We start from the raw sequence: 15,358 nt of genomic DNA on the forward strand, positions 1-15,358 counted from the left end.
CTGAAGTTTACAGTCCCACAAGGGGTCTAAGTATGCAACCAGCATGGCCATGCAGCTGGAAAGTGCTCTGATGGGGGAAAGGCAGAGCAAGCATTGCAAAGCATGGGAGAGAGTTGGAGGGCTGGAGAGAAAGGAAGAGAGTGCTCCAGGTAGTGAGGATGCCTCTGCCAAATCCTGCGGGTCAGAAGAGCTGAAAGGTCAGCACACCCAGTGGCCAGCATTTGAGGTGGAGAGTTGCAGGGAGATAGGTAGCGGTCAGATCGTAGCCAGCCTCCTAAACCACTTTAAGGAGTTTGGAATTCTCCCAAGAACAATATAGTCTTCAAAGGCACTAACATAATCAGATGCATAATGGAGAAGGATTTTTCTGGCAACAGAGAAGAGGGGAGATCAGAGAGAGGTGCACAGAGGAGACCAGTTCCAAAGCTGTTGTCACAAGTGAAGGGAGAGGTGAGGAGAGGATGGTGAAAATGGAAAGAGGGCCTTAAGAAAAAGTTAGAACTTGTAACATGCGGTAATGAGTAGCCACAGGAATGGGAGTGGAACCAAAGATATTTCCAGTAACTATTGAGCACTTAGAGTGTGCCAGCCACTGCCATAAGCTCTTAGCGGCATCATCTCATTTAATCACACAACAGCTTTGTGAAGCAGATATGACTAATATCCCCACCTTACATATGTGGAAACTGAGGCTCAGAGAGGTTTTCCTCTCTGACTTACTTTGGGACAAAGAGCTAGCAACTGGCAGGACTGAGATGATTCAAGGTTTCATGAGAACCAGATGGGCGTGCGTGTCATTGCCCTGAAAGGAAGAAAGGACCCAATGGGCTTGTCTGAGGACTGGAGGACATTAAGGCAGCAATGAGCAGGTGAATATGTGAGTTTCACTGAAGCTCAAGGGTGAAAGAGGTAGCTTTGGGAGACTCTGTCTAGAGAAAGGAAGCTGCCGTGGAGAAGGAGGTGCTCCGTGTTACACATGTAGAGTAAGAAGAGCAGAGACCAACATCAGAGCTCTGGGAAACCAGCATGTTGGAGGTGGGCAAAGCAGGTCGGTGGGGGAGAGGGCCAGCTGCACGCCTGCAGTTCATTCTCTACCTGTAGGAGGGACATCTCGGGCAAGACAGAAAGATGACCCCATCAAATCCCCTCATAATCCTTCCAGAGACAGAGCCTCTGGCAAACACTCTAATGATATTGGCCAGCAGAAGTGCTCTTATCTATGGAATGCTTTTAGTGAGACGTGCCCTATCTGCCTAAAACCGCTCATGGTAAACAAACCTGGAACCTATGGATTTATGGCAGATGGCTCCCTGGAAAATGTTGTGCAAGCTATGAAACTAGCGAGGAAAAAAGTGAAGATGTTTCGGGACCCAAATAGCTCCCCTTTCAAGAAGGATGGCTTGCATGCAGCACGTAGAGACCCCTAGTGATAAATCTGGGCCAGGGCACAGCGTAATGTGGCAAAAAAATTCCTGGGAGCTCTATTGTGGTTCAGACTTCACACTGTACCTGGGCCTCACAATTATTTGTACCCTTGCAGTTATTAGTAAGGCTTAGTACTGGGTAAGATCTCTGATCTTTAGGAATCCAACTTGACAAGCTGACCCTTTCTATTTTAGCTTAATGACAGAAACTTAGTAAACTGCGCTACAATCATTTGAATTTTCTGCCTAGCCCTGGTGCTGAGCCAGGCTGGTGGAGTAGCTATTTGATTATCCTGGAGGATAAATACCTAGAGGCAGAAGAGGAGCCAGGCTAAAGTGTGGATTTTGTCCAAAAAGAAGCAACAGGACACTACTAAAGGCCTGAATGGAGGGAAGTGACAAGGTCAGACTGAACCTGTTCTTAAGTCACCATGTGAAAAATAGTAGGAGAAGGCACGCTTAGAGGCAGAGAACCCAGGGAGAGGCTCATCCAGAAGAAAATTTGGGTGGTCCTGGACAGGGCAGGAACAGTGGGAATGAAGAGCAACTGGGAACTTAAGACCTATGTAGGGGTTAGAATGTACAGGACTTGAAGAGTGGTTGGGTCTTTGGCAGGGGCAGTGGAAAAGGAGGAGTCAAGTTTTCTCCCTTGCATAACTGGTTGGGCGATGGTGCCAGTCACAGGGAAGAGGAACATGGGACAGCAAGCATGGAAATGATGAGAAGTTCTGCTTTGAATGTTTCCACTGCCTGGCACATCCTCATGAAGGTATCTTGTAGGTAGTTGGAGGTGTGGTTCTGAAGCTCAGGAGCAATGGCTGGGCTGGAGATAGAAAGTGAACTTGTCTTGGTTCATTCATGCTGCAACAATAAAGTACTTGGGACTGGGTAATTTATAAGGACAGAAATGTATTCCTTACATCTCTGGAGGCTGGGAAGTCCAATATCATAGCATCAAATCTGGTGTCTGGTGAGGGCTGATCAACTCTGCTTCCAAGAGGGTGCCTTGCTGCTGCATCCTCACATGGCAGAAGGACAAAAGGCAAAAGGGGCCCAGATGCTTCCCTCAAGTCTTTTTAAAAGGACACTAATCCCATTCATGAGGGTGGAGCCCTCATGACTCACCACCTTCTAAAGGCCCCACCCATTAACACTACCACATTGGGTCTTAGGTTTCAACATACAAATTTTAGGGGTACACATACATTCAAACCTTAACATTCTACCCCTGACCCCTCAAAATTCATGTTCTTCTTACATGCAAAATACATCCATTCCATCCCAATAGCCCCCAAATTCTTAACTCATTCCAGCATCAACTCAAAAGTCTAGAGTCCTAAGTCTCATCTAAATGTCATCTAAATCAGATATGGGTGAGACTCAAAGGTGTGATTCATCCTGAGGCAAACTGCCCTCTACCTGTGAGCCTGTGAAATTGGACAAGTTATGTGCTTCCAAAATATAATGGTGGGACAGGCGTAGGATAGATGTTCCCATTCCAACAGGGAGCAACAGGAAAAAAGAAAGAAGTAACAGGTCCCAAGTAAGTCCAAAACTCAGCAAGGCAAACAGTGTTAAATCTTGAGGCTTAAGAAGAATCTTTTTTGACTCTATGTCCTGCCTTCTGGACACAATGAGTCAGGGGTTGGGCCTCTGAGGCTCACCACCAAGGTTGACAGCCTGTGCCCTCTGAAGTGGTAGCCCAAGCTGTACCAGGGCTCTCTTGAGCCATATTTGAGCCCCAGCTGGGGTGACTAAAGAGCACTGCATCAGAAATATGAAGCAAAAATTGGAGGTAGCTCTGGTCAGCAAGCCCAAGGTCCCACAGGGACACTGAGCCCCTCACTTGAAACAGTTCTACCACCCTCAAGGCTCTGGCACTCTGGGCCTGTGATGGGTGTGGCAGCCCTGAAGATCTCCAAAACGCCTTTAGGGCCATTCTTCCAGTGTCCTGATGGAAAGCATCTGGCTTCTTTCTGTCCCTACTAATCTTATCAAACAGTTGCTTAGCCACACTGTAGCTGTTCTCTCCTGAATACATTTTCTCAGGTGTTACAGGCTGAGAATTCTCCAACTCTTTGAGTTCTGCTTCCCTTTTGATTATCAATTCTGTATTTAATTTGCTTCTCTCTTCTCACATTTTACTCTAAGCAGTCAAGAGAAGTCATGATGCACCTATATGAGGTGTTGGGCCTGAGATCTGACCTGCATTCTAGCAACCACCCTGGATGATTTTTAGACACCTCAGAAATCACTGAGATAAGGAACAGGTGGAGGGAGAATATTCCCAGTCTGAAAGGGAAGAGGAGGGATAAGAAAATCAGGATAATTCAGTGTTATGGAAACCAAGGAAAGAGGTTTTGCAGGAGGGAACTGTTGAGGGTGTCAAACATTTCTGCAAGTTTAAGTAAAGTAAGGACTGAAGTATCCCTGGGTGTGGGAACGTGGAGGGCACTAGTGACATGGTCAGATCAATTTGGGAGGAGTATAGGTAGAAACGCTGTTGAAATGGAGAGAGGACTGTGTGGGAGGAGAGTGTAGCTCATTATCTCAATAAGTTTAACTGCGAGTTGAGAAAAGAGTGATAAGGCAGAAGCTAGTGGGTGAGCTGCAAAGGAAGGGGAAGAAAGAACTCCATTGTAAATGTGGACAAGATGCGGACATACCTAAATCCTGATGGGAATGGCTTTAAAGATAGAGCAATGAGTGTGACCCTTTAGACCCTTAAGGAGCACGTGATTCCATTAGCCTTGGTCAGTCAGAGGCCCGTGAAACCAGGACAAGGAGGCAGACAATTTTTTTACGTTTAGAGTTTTTGTAGTGAGAAGTTGGTATCCCCATCTAACATCCTCTATTTTCTCTGCAAAGCAGGAAGAAAAGTTAACTGCAAAGAGTCAATGAGGTGAAGGTGATAGCAGAGATGTAGAGAGCTAAACAAGCAACAGAAGTGAGGCCATGCAAATGATGTCCCCAATTCCAACAGTGAGTATACTTTGGCTCAGGATGTATCATGGATTAGAGATGATTTTGTCCAGGTCAACAGAGCCTAGCCAGAGTGATGTTCTGCTTTCTACAATTACCACACTTGCACCCTTCTAAGTCACATAAAGTCATAGACCCTGTAGTAAATAGAACTTCCTTTCTCCACTTGTCTCCTCAGAGGGACCAAATGAATGAAACCCACTCTTGATCCAGAAGTCTTGGGAGAAGGATCAGAGGAGGATTCATCCCCAACTTTGGTGCAGAGGATTTGGGGGCGCTGCTTCTGTGCTCAGCCTTGGTTATTTAGAAACCCTTAGAGAGCCAGCTCACAGCCTTTCCAGTAGCAAAAAGCCAAGTAACTGGAATGGTGGTCATTCTGGCCAAATCCTGGCCCCCAGAAGGTCGTGACAATTGCATCCACCCTAAGTCACCCTGTCCTGGAAGCAAAGCCCCAGTGGCACAAGATCCAACTATGGAGCCAGAAGCTGAAGATTCAGAGGAAGAACAACGGCCAGCAGTTCTGTTCTCTTTTTGTTCACAACTTCCAAATAAAGAGGCCCTTTTTCCTTCTCTAATGTCATTGTTGAGGGTTTAATTTCATGAAAGCCTACAGGGGGGTCTCAGGAGAATTAAAGTGGGCTCCGTGTAAATTACTCAAGTGAACATGAAAGTCAATCGGCAACACCCAGCGAAGAGGCTCAAAGGAGGCAGACAAGGGGGCCCACAGGCAGCCAGGGGAGGTGTGGTAGCGTTGTGCAGGCCCTGGGTCTCAGTCTGGCTGTGCACCAGGCCTCCCTGAGGAGCTATTCAGTAGAAGGGCCTGGTCCCACCTGACCTCATCAATCAGAATCTCCGGGGGTAGGGCCCTTAAACTACATTGATACACTCCTGACCTTGAGAACCTGGGGTCAAGGCCTGACCACGCCCTGCAAACCAGAAACGCAGTGTCATCGACAACCAGACTTGACAGGCTCCAAGATGCTGACTCATAGCTCACAAGGACGATGAACAAAGCCCAAATGCCAGCTTACTCATTGCAAACGGTTGCGCTGCCTGACCAGCACATTCTCTCCCCATTGGCTAGCAAACACAGGAAGCCAACGCTTTCAGACATTGCTGGAGGAGCCAGTGGCATCAGGCTCTAGTGTGTTCTTGTTCACAACTGACAGAAGCCCATAAGGCAGTCCAGACATTCCACAGGAAAGCATGCCTCTGGGCCGCACCATTTTCTGTGCTCCTATTGGCTGCCAAGGCTCCCTTCTGATGGACATGGCCTTCATGTACATTCAGGAGTGATGTCTAAGCTTTCTGGGCCACTGTCCCTTGTAGGTGACTTTGTGTCTTTCTTCTGCTCCTTTTGATGGGTTAAAGTCTTAGTTGAGGACTCAAGGGGCCATTATATTCCCCTGACATCCAAATCCTTGGAGACATTTCACATTTCAAGTGTAGTGCTCCATCTCCATTTCCCAGGTAAGGAACAGAGGCCACCCTGGGTAGGTGTCAGTTCCAGAGCCAAATGGCTTCCTCCTAAGAAAGACTGAGGTCACAATACTGTGTAGTTCAGAACTAACTAGGGGTAACTTAAAAATACAGATCCTCGGACCCATCCTTGGAAATTGCGATTTGACAAGGCTAGGGTGGGCCTCAGGCAACTGTATTCTCAACAGGCTCCTTGGGATCTGCTGATGTAGAACCACGTCGGAGAACCACTGTCTTACCCGGATTGCTAAAGCTGAGAGGGAACTTCTCCTCTATGAAATGACAGCTGTCAACTAGAACCTGGGCCAGCACACTGTGTCCTGCAGGCCCAACCCAGCCTGCTACTTGGTTTTTTTTTTTATCAATAAAGCTTTACTGGAACACAGCCACACCCATTCGTTTACTTGTCTTCTGCCACTTCTTCCACAGTATCATGGCAGAAGTCGTGTGAGCCAGAAAGAAAAAAATAATTTACTCTCCAACACTTTCCAGAGAAAGTTTGCCTCCTCCCGAATTAGAAGGTAATCTCTGAGGTCCAGAAATGTATCTCTCTCTTAGTCAGAGATTTGGAACCCAAAGAAACTGCTTTTTCCTCTTTTTGTCCAGTGGTCTCACTGCCGCCCCGTGGCTTGGGATGTGTGGAGGGCATTTGTTGTTTCCTCTACTCAGAATCCATCATTCTTCTGAAAACAACCTCTTAACCTTTGGAGAACTCCTGGCCCTCATTGGATAAGATCTCAATATAACTGTCAATCAAAACACCCCACCCTCTCCTTGGGCATGGGACCCAAGCTGAGCCAATTCTATGTTCACTTACTGCAATTTAAATCTTGAGCTGAGAAAAGAGCCATTGACAGCCATTAGGTCTCCTTCCTTTCGCCACAGAGCCGGAAGGGAGCCCGCTTCCAGGTCCCTGCAATTGCCCTGGTTATCTGTCCCTCGGACAGCCAATTTCTCAGCCTTTTCTGTGATTCTATGGGCAGCCCCATCTCCTCCTAAAATATTCCTTTTGATGGCAAATTAGACAGAATTTAAACCAGGTGTTTACACCCCAGAAAAGGCCAGCGGATGCCAAATGCAGGGATTGGATTAGGCCATGAGACATGGATCTGCCCATTTCACAGATGGACACACGGCTTCCAGGGAGGAAAAGAGGCAGTCCGGACAAGAATCCAGACCTCTGTCCTGTTCCCATAATTCCTCCTATCCCAATGTGACCCTTGATCATTCATAGTCAATAGCATCAGACAACATCAATCCCAAAATACAGGCATCATTTTAGAAATTAATAAATACGTAAGGAGGAGCCCTCCTCACACAGAGAGCAGTGATGACAACTCTATAGAAAGAATGATTCCCAACGAGAGCTGTGTGTGTATGTCACGTAATATCAGGAATTAAAAAGTGTCAAAAGATCAAGTGGGAGGAACATTAAATATGAATGGGATGAAAGACACATTTCTGTGCACGGAATAATGACTTTAATGAGTTTCCTCACCCAAGTCACGGCATCATAAAGTACAAAAGCTGGGAAAGGGATTGAGGAGGGGAACGGGGAGTGCAGGGGAGGCTTTGTGTGTGAAAGCAAGATGAGCAGGTAGGTAGGGAAGGAAAAGACAAGAGCTGAAAGAACTGTCAGGGTGAGTTCTGGGTCCTGATGAAAGTCACCACATTCCCAGGAGGTGTCTATGGGCACAGAGCAGCAGGACCTCCAGCCCCAGGTCAGCTGACAGTCCCCGGAGCCCCACAGAGTCCCACTATGACTCAACCCTCGCCCCAGCCCACCTGGACAGAGGTAGTGTGGGTGCCAACCAGTTGGCAAAGCACCTCTGCTGACCTTGGCCACCCAGGGTAACCAGATGGTAGCCATGCTTGGAAGCGGTGGTTTCTTTGGTGGGGAGGAGCAACTACACACATGCTATGGTCAGAATGCCTGTGTCCCTCCCAAAATTCATGTCAGAATCGTAACCCCCAACGTAATGGTATGGGCAAGCGGGGCCTTTGGGAGGGGATTAGGTCATGGGGGTGCAGCCCTCATGAATGGAATTGGTGACCCTATTTAAAGAGGTCCCAGAGAGAACCCTGACCTCTTGCTGTGAGGCCACAGTGAGAAAGGGACATCTATGAACAAGGAAGTGGGTCCTCACCAAACACTGAACCTGCAGGAGCCTTGGTCTTGGACTTCCAGGCTCCAGAACTATGAGAAATAAATTTCTGTTGTTCATAAACTACCCAGGCTATGGTATTTTGCTGTAGCACCCTGTACAGACCGAGATAACACAGAAGGACATGACATAAGCTTTAAAGGCAGAAAAACCCTGGCCACCAATCCTGGGGCTGTCACCTCCCGGCTGTGAGGCTCAGAGCAGACAATTTAACATTCCTTCAACTTGAGCTTCCTCGCCTGTGAGGTGGGATGCTGTATTTTCCTCACAGTGCTGTTGGAGGATTAAGTGAGAGGACACACAGAAGCCTGGTCATGAAGATGTCCAGTAACCATCAGTCCTCTTGCCCTCACCCTCCCTCAGGCCTTGCACTCAGTGGCCATCCAGGAAGTAGTTGTTTCCAATGTTATTCAGAGTCCACTATCTTGTGCCATATTCACAGTAGCTCAGGAGATCAGGAAAGCTAGAGTGTCTGTTCACACCGGCGACAGAAAGCCACAATGCAGGCTGGTGGTGAGGAAAGATGTCTACCTTTGTCCAGCCTCCCACTGACCCAGGTAAAGCTGAAGTCAGTGCATGGTAGGCCCATGCAGAGTCAGCCCAGAGCCCAGAGTGTAACGACTTGGAACAGGTGCATTTCCATGACAACCTTCTGCTTCCACAGTCATTGTCATCTTCCTCCTGCATAAGAAAACCCCCCAAAATGCCCAGTCAACATCCATTGTCTTCTCAGCCTCCAGCACTCAGAAGCGAGGCCTGCAGCACTGCAGGCATGGCTGAGTTCCACGGAGCTGATCAGGCAGCCCACGAGAGGCAGAGACGAAAGTTCCTGCCTCATCTGCATCATCAAGCTGACATGCCAGGAAAATTGTAACAGTAATAATGATAGAAAGGCTTAAATGGTACTAACTGTGAACCAAGAACTCTGCATATAATAACTTACTTAATCCTTATAGTAACTGTGCTAGATAGATATTATTATGCCCATTTTATAGAAAAAGAAACTGAGGCACAGAAATGTTAAGTAACATACCCAAGGTCATATGGCTAGTAAGTGGCAGAGATGGATTCCAACCTGGGTCACCTGGTTCTAAAGTTCATACTTCTAACTCTGAAGAACTTCATGGAAATAAGCCTATCAGAAGAGGGAGCTGGTCAGAAGAAGGCTGGGAGGTAGTGGGTGGTAAGTACCATTTAGAAAGAAAGCAGAGTATGAAGCCCAAGGAGCATTTTGTTTGCCATCACAGATGCCACTCAGGAGAGGCAGCGCATGGACTGGTGCTTCAGCAGATGACACAGTCCTAGAGCCTTTGCTACATATCAGGTTGTTCTTATTGTCCCCTATTTCTCTGCAATGACCAACAGCAAAGCAGTTAACAAAGAAGGCCTGTGGCTTACCAACGAAGGAAGTCATGGGGCCACCATAACCTGTCTTGCAGCCCAGCTTGGTGGGGTGTTAGGGAGGGATGCCACAGATGTCCATACCCCACCCAGGAGCCAGGGCAGGTTCGGCTGGGGCACCAGGTAGACTTCAGAACTCGGGCAGGAGATCCACGTCAGATCTGGATTCCAGCTGTAATAATAATTTATTCGTATCATTGTAATTATTTGTTTAGCATCCCCCAATTGACTCTATGTGAGAAAGTGAGTGAAACTATGTCTGTCTTGTTCAGTTCACATGCCCAGCTGCTGGCTTAGAGCCTGGTGTATAGTAGGTACTCAATAAGTATGTATTACATCAATGAGCAAAGAAAATAAGTATAAGCCAGGGTTTCTCAACCACAGCACTATTGGCATCTGGGGCTGGATAATTCTTTGTTTTTAGAGGCCTGAACTGTGCACTGTAAGTTGTTGCAGCAGAGTCCCTGGCCTCTGCACGTTAGATCCCAGTAGGACTCCCTCCTCGACGTAAGAAGCAAAAATGTCCCCTGGGGGGCAAAATTGCCCCCAGCTGGGAATGACTAATATAAACCAATATCCTTCTCGAGTGCCACTAATTGAAAGAGAGAAGCCAAATATAATCTGCATATGCAACAGGCAGGAGGGAATCTGAGTCCTAAAAGCCAGGAGGGGCTGAGAGGAAGAAGGTGTAAAAGCCGGGGCAAGCCACTGAGCTCTCAGATGACGACCAAGTGCACTCTCCAGTTTGTCTCTTGGGTTGTAAGGCATGAGGGCGACTTGTGCTGACTTTAACATACAGAATAGGATAGGTGGGAATGAAGGGGGCGATGGCAGCATCCAGGAAAGAGGCGAACCCAAGACCAGACACGAAGGCAGGACAAAAACAGCCCCAGGCATGGGCCTGAGAACAGATTGGGCAGCAGAAATCCCTACACAGTTCCCGAACAAGGAATCTTTTGACAGGTGGCCTTGCAACAGCGACCCTCTCTTGTCTCTACTTTGAAGGCTGCCCTGTGCAATGTGGCCTCACACCCAGGAGGCCCTCAGATCAAGGTGGTCTTGGCAGATCCGCCAGGAAGGATTAGACCGTGACATTACAGCTACATGACGGCCTCGTTCTTATTACACACACACTCGCCCTGTCTAAGCTTGCAAACTCTGATTTGTTTATTTCTGAAAAACTGTCTCCACCAAGACACCAAGCTGGGCTACAAGAGATAGCACTGACTCAGCCATTTCCCCATCCTCAGCATAAAAGGATCTGAAAAGAATAATTTAAGCTTCTCTGGAGTGAGATCATTTAATGAATCTTCTCGATGCTAAGAGGTTTTATATGCCTTTTTAAAAACCCTTCCCCAAGCACGGAGCTATGATATTACCTTGGAGAGCAGAGAGATGAAGTGATACACGTATGCACGGCACACAGGAGGAAGGAGGTGGTTTCCTTGGCAACAACATCCATGTTCTGGCTTCCCTTGGCTAAATTGGAATATATTGACATATCTGCTTTGGGCACCTCTATTGCGAAGGGAAATGAGTGGTTTTCTATTCAGGCACTCTCAGAACTGCGGGCCGGCAGCTGGGGAGCGATGTTCTGTGAGTTCGATGCATCTGAATGGGGCAAGGCCGTTAGCAAGCTGGCAGAAGTCCCCAGCCTTCCTTTGCAAAACCAAACCATCATTTCCTCAGCCAAGAGAAAATGAAAGCAGCGAACACATAAGGTTCGACTGGCCGGACAGATAGGCTAGGACTCTGTCTCACACAGTCTTTCTATGGCCACTGCTCTGTAGCTTTCCAAACACACCCAGCTCTATAGATCAGACTCCAAAAGTCTACTCATGATGTGTTTAAAATGGAGAGTGGTTGTAAGAAAAATATAGACCTATTGAAAAAAGATCCTCAAATCTGATCTGCTCAAAATCCTTGACAATAGGGAGGCAGCTATGCCCCCAAAGCACAGTGCCTGGCACCCAGGAGGATGTTAACACCATGTTTGTGGAATTGGACTTGGACTCAGGCTGACCTCGGTTTTGGCCCTGGCTTCACTATTAACATTCTGCATGATGTTGCACATGTTCCATAAACCCTCTGGCCTCAGTTTCCTCCTCTCTAAAGCAGAGACAAGCATCCCTTCCTATAGAATTGTTGTGAAGATTAAATGGAGTGACCTGTAAAATGCCTGGCATGAAGGAGGCATTCCGTTATGGTTACTTTTCCCCACCAAGAAACAAGGAGCATTCTGCTTCTTTCAGATAGGTGAAATTTACAGAAAAGAACAGTGTCTTAGGGAGAGCAGGAACAACCTCACCCAAGGAGCCGAACTCTTTTCCATTTTTATTTTCAGGGTGCTTTTGGAGAGCTGAGACAGCCTAGGTTGGGAAGTGTCTGGTTTGGGAGGTCAGAAGGGTCAGCTCAGTCATAACCACAGAACCAGCCACAAGCTTCAGGGTAAATGGGACAAGGAGATAGCGAGGGGCTGAGGTCTCGGCAGGCCAGTGGCAGGTAGCACCGCAGAGACCAATGGCAGCATCAGCCATCAGCCTGGGACAAGGAGGGAATGCTGAAAGGGCAGGGAGGTGAGGTCTGCTGGGGAGGAGGACCAGCCCCACACATCAGGAACACGGTCTTTATAATTGACTCTCTATTTAAAGACCCTCACAGAAGATTGTACAGTATGTTTTCTTGCAATAGCTCATACCTGTCATTCCTAAGAAGGTCTTTCATAGGACTCAGTTAGAATAGTTGCTTCAATGTAAACACATCAGGACCAAGGATTTCCCATTAGAAGCATAGACTTTAGAACTAATTCCTAGATTGTCATTCTTTCTAAAAAGCCTTCTGAATACAAAACAGCATTTCAGTTATATTTCTAATATTTATCTGTGTGCCTTTGGGGGAAAAAGTCTTTTCTAAGCCTTGTACTTGTGCTCTACCCACTGACTGTCCTTCCTAAAGTCACAGGACAGCAGTGAGAGTAAAATTAAAAGGCAGTCAGCATAGTGAGTGGTAACACACCATCTGTGTCTTTATATCATATGCTTTTATGTCTTCTGACCATCTGTGAAAGAGAGGTTTGCTACTTAGTTGAAGAATGTACAAGCTCAGGCCCTTTCCCCCTCGGAAGGTAAAAAATAAATAAATAAATAAACAAAAAACACAATAATAATTCAAAAGATCCTCTAGAAAAATAAACTTCTACTGCTCACTAATAAATTTCTGAGAAAAGAACATCACTAAAGGGATATTTGTTCTGCAAATTTTAAAATGCATTCTAAAGCTACAATAATTAAACCAGTGTGGTACCAGCAAAAAAAAAAAAAATTAGCAGAGGGAACACTGAGGCAGACTCAATACCTAATATGTTTAAACTTTAATATACTTTTAAGATAGAATTTCATGTCATTATGGGAAATATGGACTATTCAGTGAATTATGGCTTGAGGATAACTGACCAACTCACTAGGGAGCAATTTTAAACTCTATCCCTACCTCACACCACACCTTTTTTTTTTTTTTTTTTGAGACAGAATCTCACTCTGTTGTCCAGGCTGGAGTACAGTGGCGCAATCTCGGCTCACCGCAAGCTCCCCCTCCCAGGTTCACGCCATTCTCCTGCCTCAGCCTCCCAAGTAGCTGGCACTACAGGCACCTGCCACCATGCCCTGCTAATTTTTTTTTGTATTTTTAGTAGAGATGGGGTTTCACTGTGTTAGCCAGGATGGTCTTGATCTCCTGACCTTGTGATCCACCCGCCTTGGCCTCCCAAGGTGCTGGGATTACTGACATGAGCCACCACACCCAGCCCACACCACACTTTAAAATAAATTCCAGGCCAGGCACAGTGGCTCACACCTGTAATTCCAACACTTTGGGAGGCCAAGGGAAGAGGATTACCTGTGGCCAGGAGTTCAAGACCAGCCTGGGCAACAAAGCAAGATCCTGTCTGTAGAAAAAATTTAAAATGTACCCAGGCATAGTGGCACAGGCCTGTAGTCCCAATTACTGGGGAGGCTGAAGTGGGAGGACCGCCTGAGCCCAGAAGTTTGAGGCTGCAGTAAGCTGCAATTGTGCCACAGCACTCCAGCCTGGGCAACAGAGCAAGACCTCATCTCAAAAATATAAAATAAAATAAAATTCCAGATAGGTTTTAGAAATAGAGTATTAAAAGGAAATATGAAGTAAGATTCACATTATCTTCAAGTTGTATGCCAGACATCTTTTATGCCCCATGTCACACCCTCTCAGCTCCTCTTTTTGTTTCACCACCCCAGCCATGCCACATCTCACTCTCTCTCTGCTCCCAGCTTCTCTGGCCCAGCTCTTTGGGATACCTGATGTCAGTGACCAACTCTGCCATTCTGCTGTGTACACAATACTGGGAGTGCAAGAAGTCCACATCTGCCAGGGCAGCCTTTGATCCTTGTGAAATAAAAACCTTCTTCCCTCTGCCAGGGAACCAATTCTGAGGCATGTTCTCCAAAGTTCCTGACAGGACCCCAGAATGACTGAGCCCTATTTCCCCTGTGTTGTCCCCCCCTTATGTCCTGTCTCCCTCTTTCAAGCCTCCCACTCCTCTTCCCTGGGAGCCAATCACAAAATAAACTCTGCAGATAGACCTTTGTCACAGGTTCTGCTCTTTGGGGGACCCAAGCTAAGATGGGTAGGAAAGACCTAAGTATCTAGCTAAATTGACAAAACATGAAGAGAAAGGTCAATAGGTTTACTTTCTTCAAAATATAAAACTTCTGTACATCAAAATATTTCACATATATTCTTCCTTTTCCTTCCAAAACAATTTATGCTAGAAGCCACCAGGTGGGATTAAGCAAGGTTGGCATCTATGTAAAAGGAGACAGTAGCCATTGGGGCACTGGGGCACATCATGGGGTGGTGGGGATCGTGAGGTGTCAAAGGCTGAGCAGGTCAAAGGGGCCATACATGAGGATGAGTGGTGGCCCAGTGTAAGTGGCTGAGCCCAAGTGGTGTGAAGTCGGCATCTGAGGAGTGGGGAACAGCCCAGCATGGGGTGTCACAGCCTGAGTAGGTTGAAGAGGTATCCATGAAAGGAGGTGGCCCAGCACAGGGTGTTGGAGCCAGAACAGGATAAGAAAGGCAGCTCTAATACAGTGGTGGGGAGGGTGTCCCTAGGGCAATGGCAGTGATAAGGGATTGGTTACATACAAGGCATTGATCAAATGACCAAATATATTACAGATGATAAGATGGGAACCAGCTTTTTCACTGTCACAGAAGACAGTTATAACAATGGCCTGGTATGGTGGCTCAAGCCTGTAATCTCAGCGCTTTGGGAGGCCAAGGCAAGTGAATCACCTAAGCTCAGGAGTTCGAGACTAGTCTGGTAAACATGGTAAAAACTCATCTCTACTAAAAATACAAAAATTAACCAGGTGTGGTGGTGGATGCCTGTAGTTCCAGCTACTTGGGAGGCTGAGACAGGAGAATTTCTTGAACCCGGGAGGCAGATGCTGCAGTGAGCCAAGGTTGCACCACTGCACTCCAGCCTGGGTGACAGAGTAAGACTCTGTCTCAAAAAAAAAAAAAAAAAAAAAAGACTGTCACAACAATGGAAAGGGAGAAAGGCAAAATGTGTCCTATGGTGTGTGATCAGTATTGGAGGCATTAACAATTAACATGAACTTTGACATTCCACAGTGCCTCCTCCCCAACTTTGGCTCCTGTCCCACCTTACACAGATGCCAACCTTGTGTATATATAGATATATGATAACCACTAACAATTATTTTACAAATTTACTCCACTATGGCAACAATTTAAAAGTAAGCAAATATGATTTAATATATATGTATTAGTCCGTTTTTACGCTGCTGATAAAGACATACCCAAGACTGGGAAGAAAAGTAGATTTAGTTTGACTTACAGTTCTGC

At 46.7% G+C, this 15,358-nt stretch overlaps 1 long non-coding RNA gene across 1 annotated transcript; it reads right to left on the reverse strand.

Moving 5' to 3' along the window:
* Positions 1-7,253: 7,253 nt before the first annotated feature.
* Positions 7,254-11,276, reverse strand: LOC119627912 (uncharacterized). Its single transcript, XR_005244120.2, has 2 exons — positions 10,831-11,276; positions 7,254-9,623 (listed from the first exon to the last, which is right to left on the reverse strand). It is a non-coding gene; the product is annotated as an uncharacterized lncRNA (long non-coding RNA).
* Positions 11,277-15,358: the final 4,082 nt, after the last annotated feature.

The sequence above is a fragment of the Chlorocebus sabaeus genome, chromosome 9 (genome assembly GCF_047675955.1).
Source record: "Chlorocebus sabaeus isolate Y175 chromosome 9, mChlSab1.0.hap1, whole genome shotgun sequence".
NCBI lineage: Eukaryota > Metazoa > Chordata > Mammalia > Primates > Cercopithecidae > Chlorocebus > Chlorocebus sabaeus.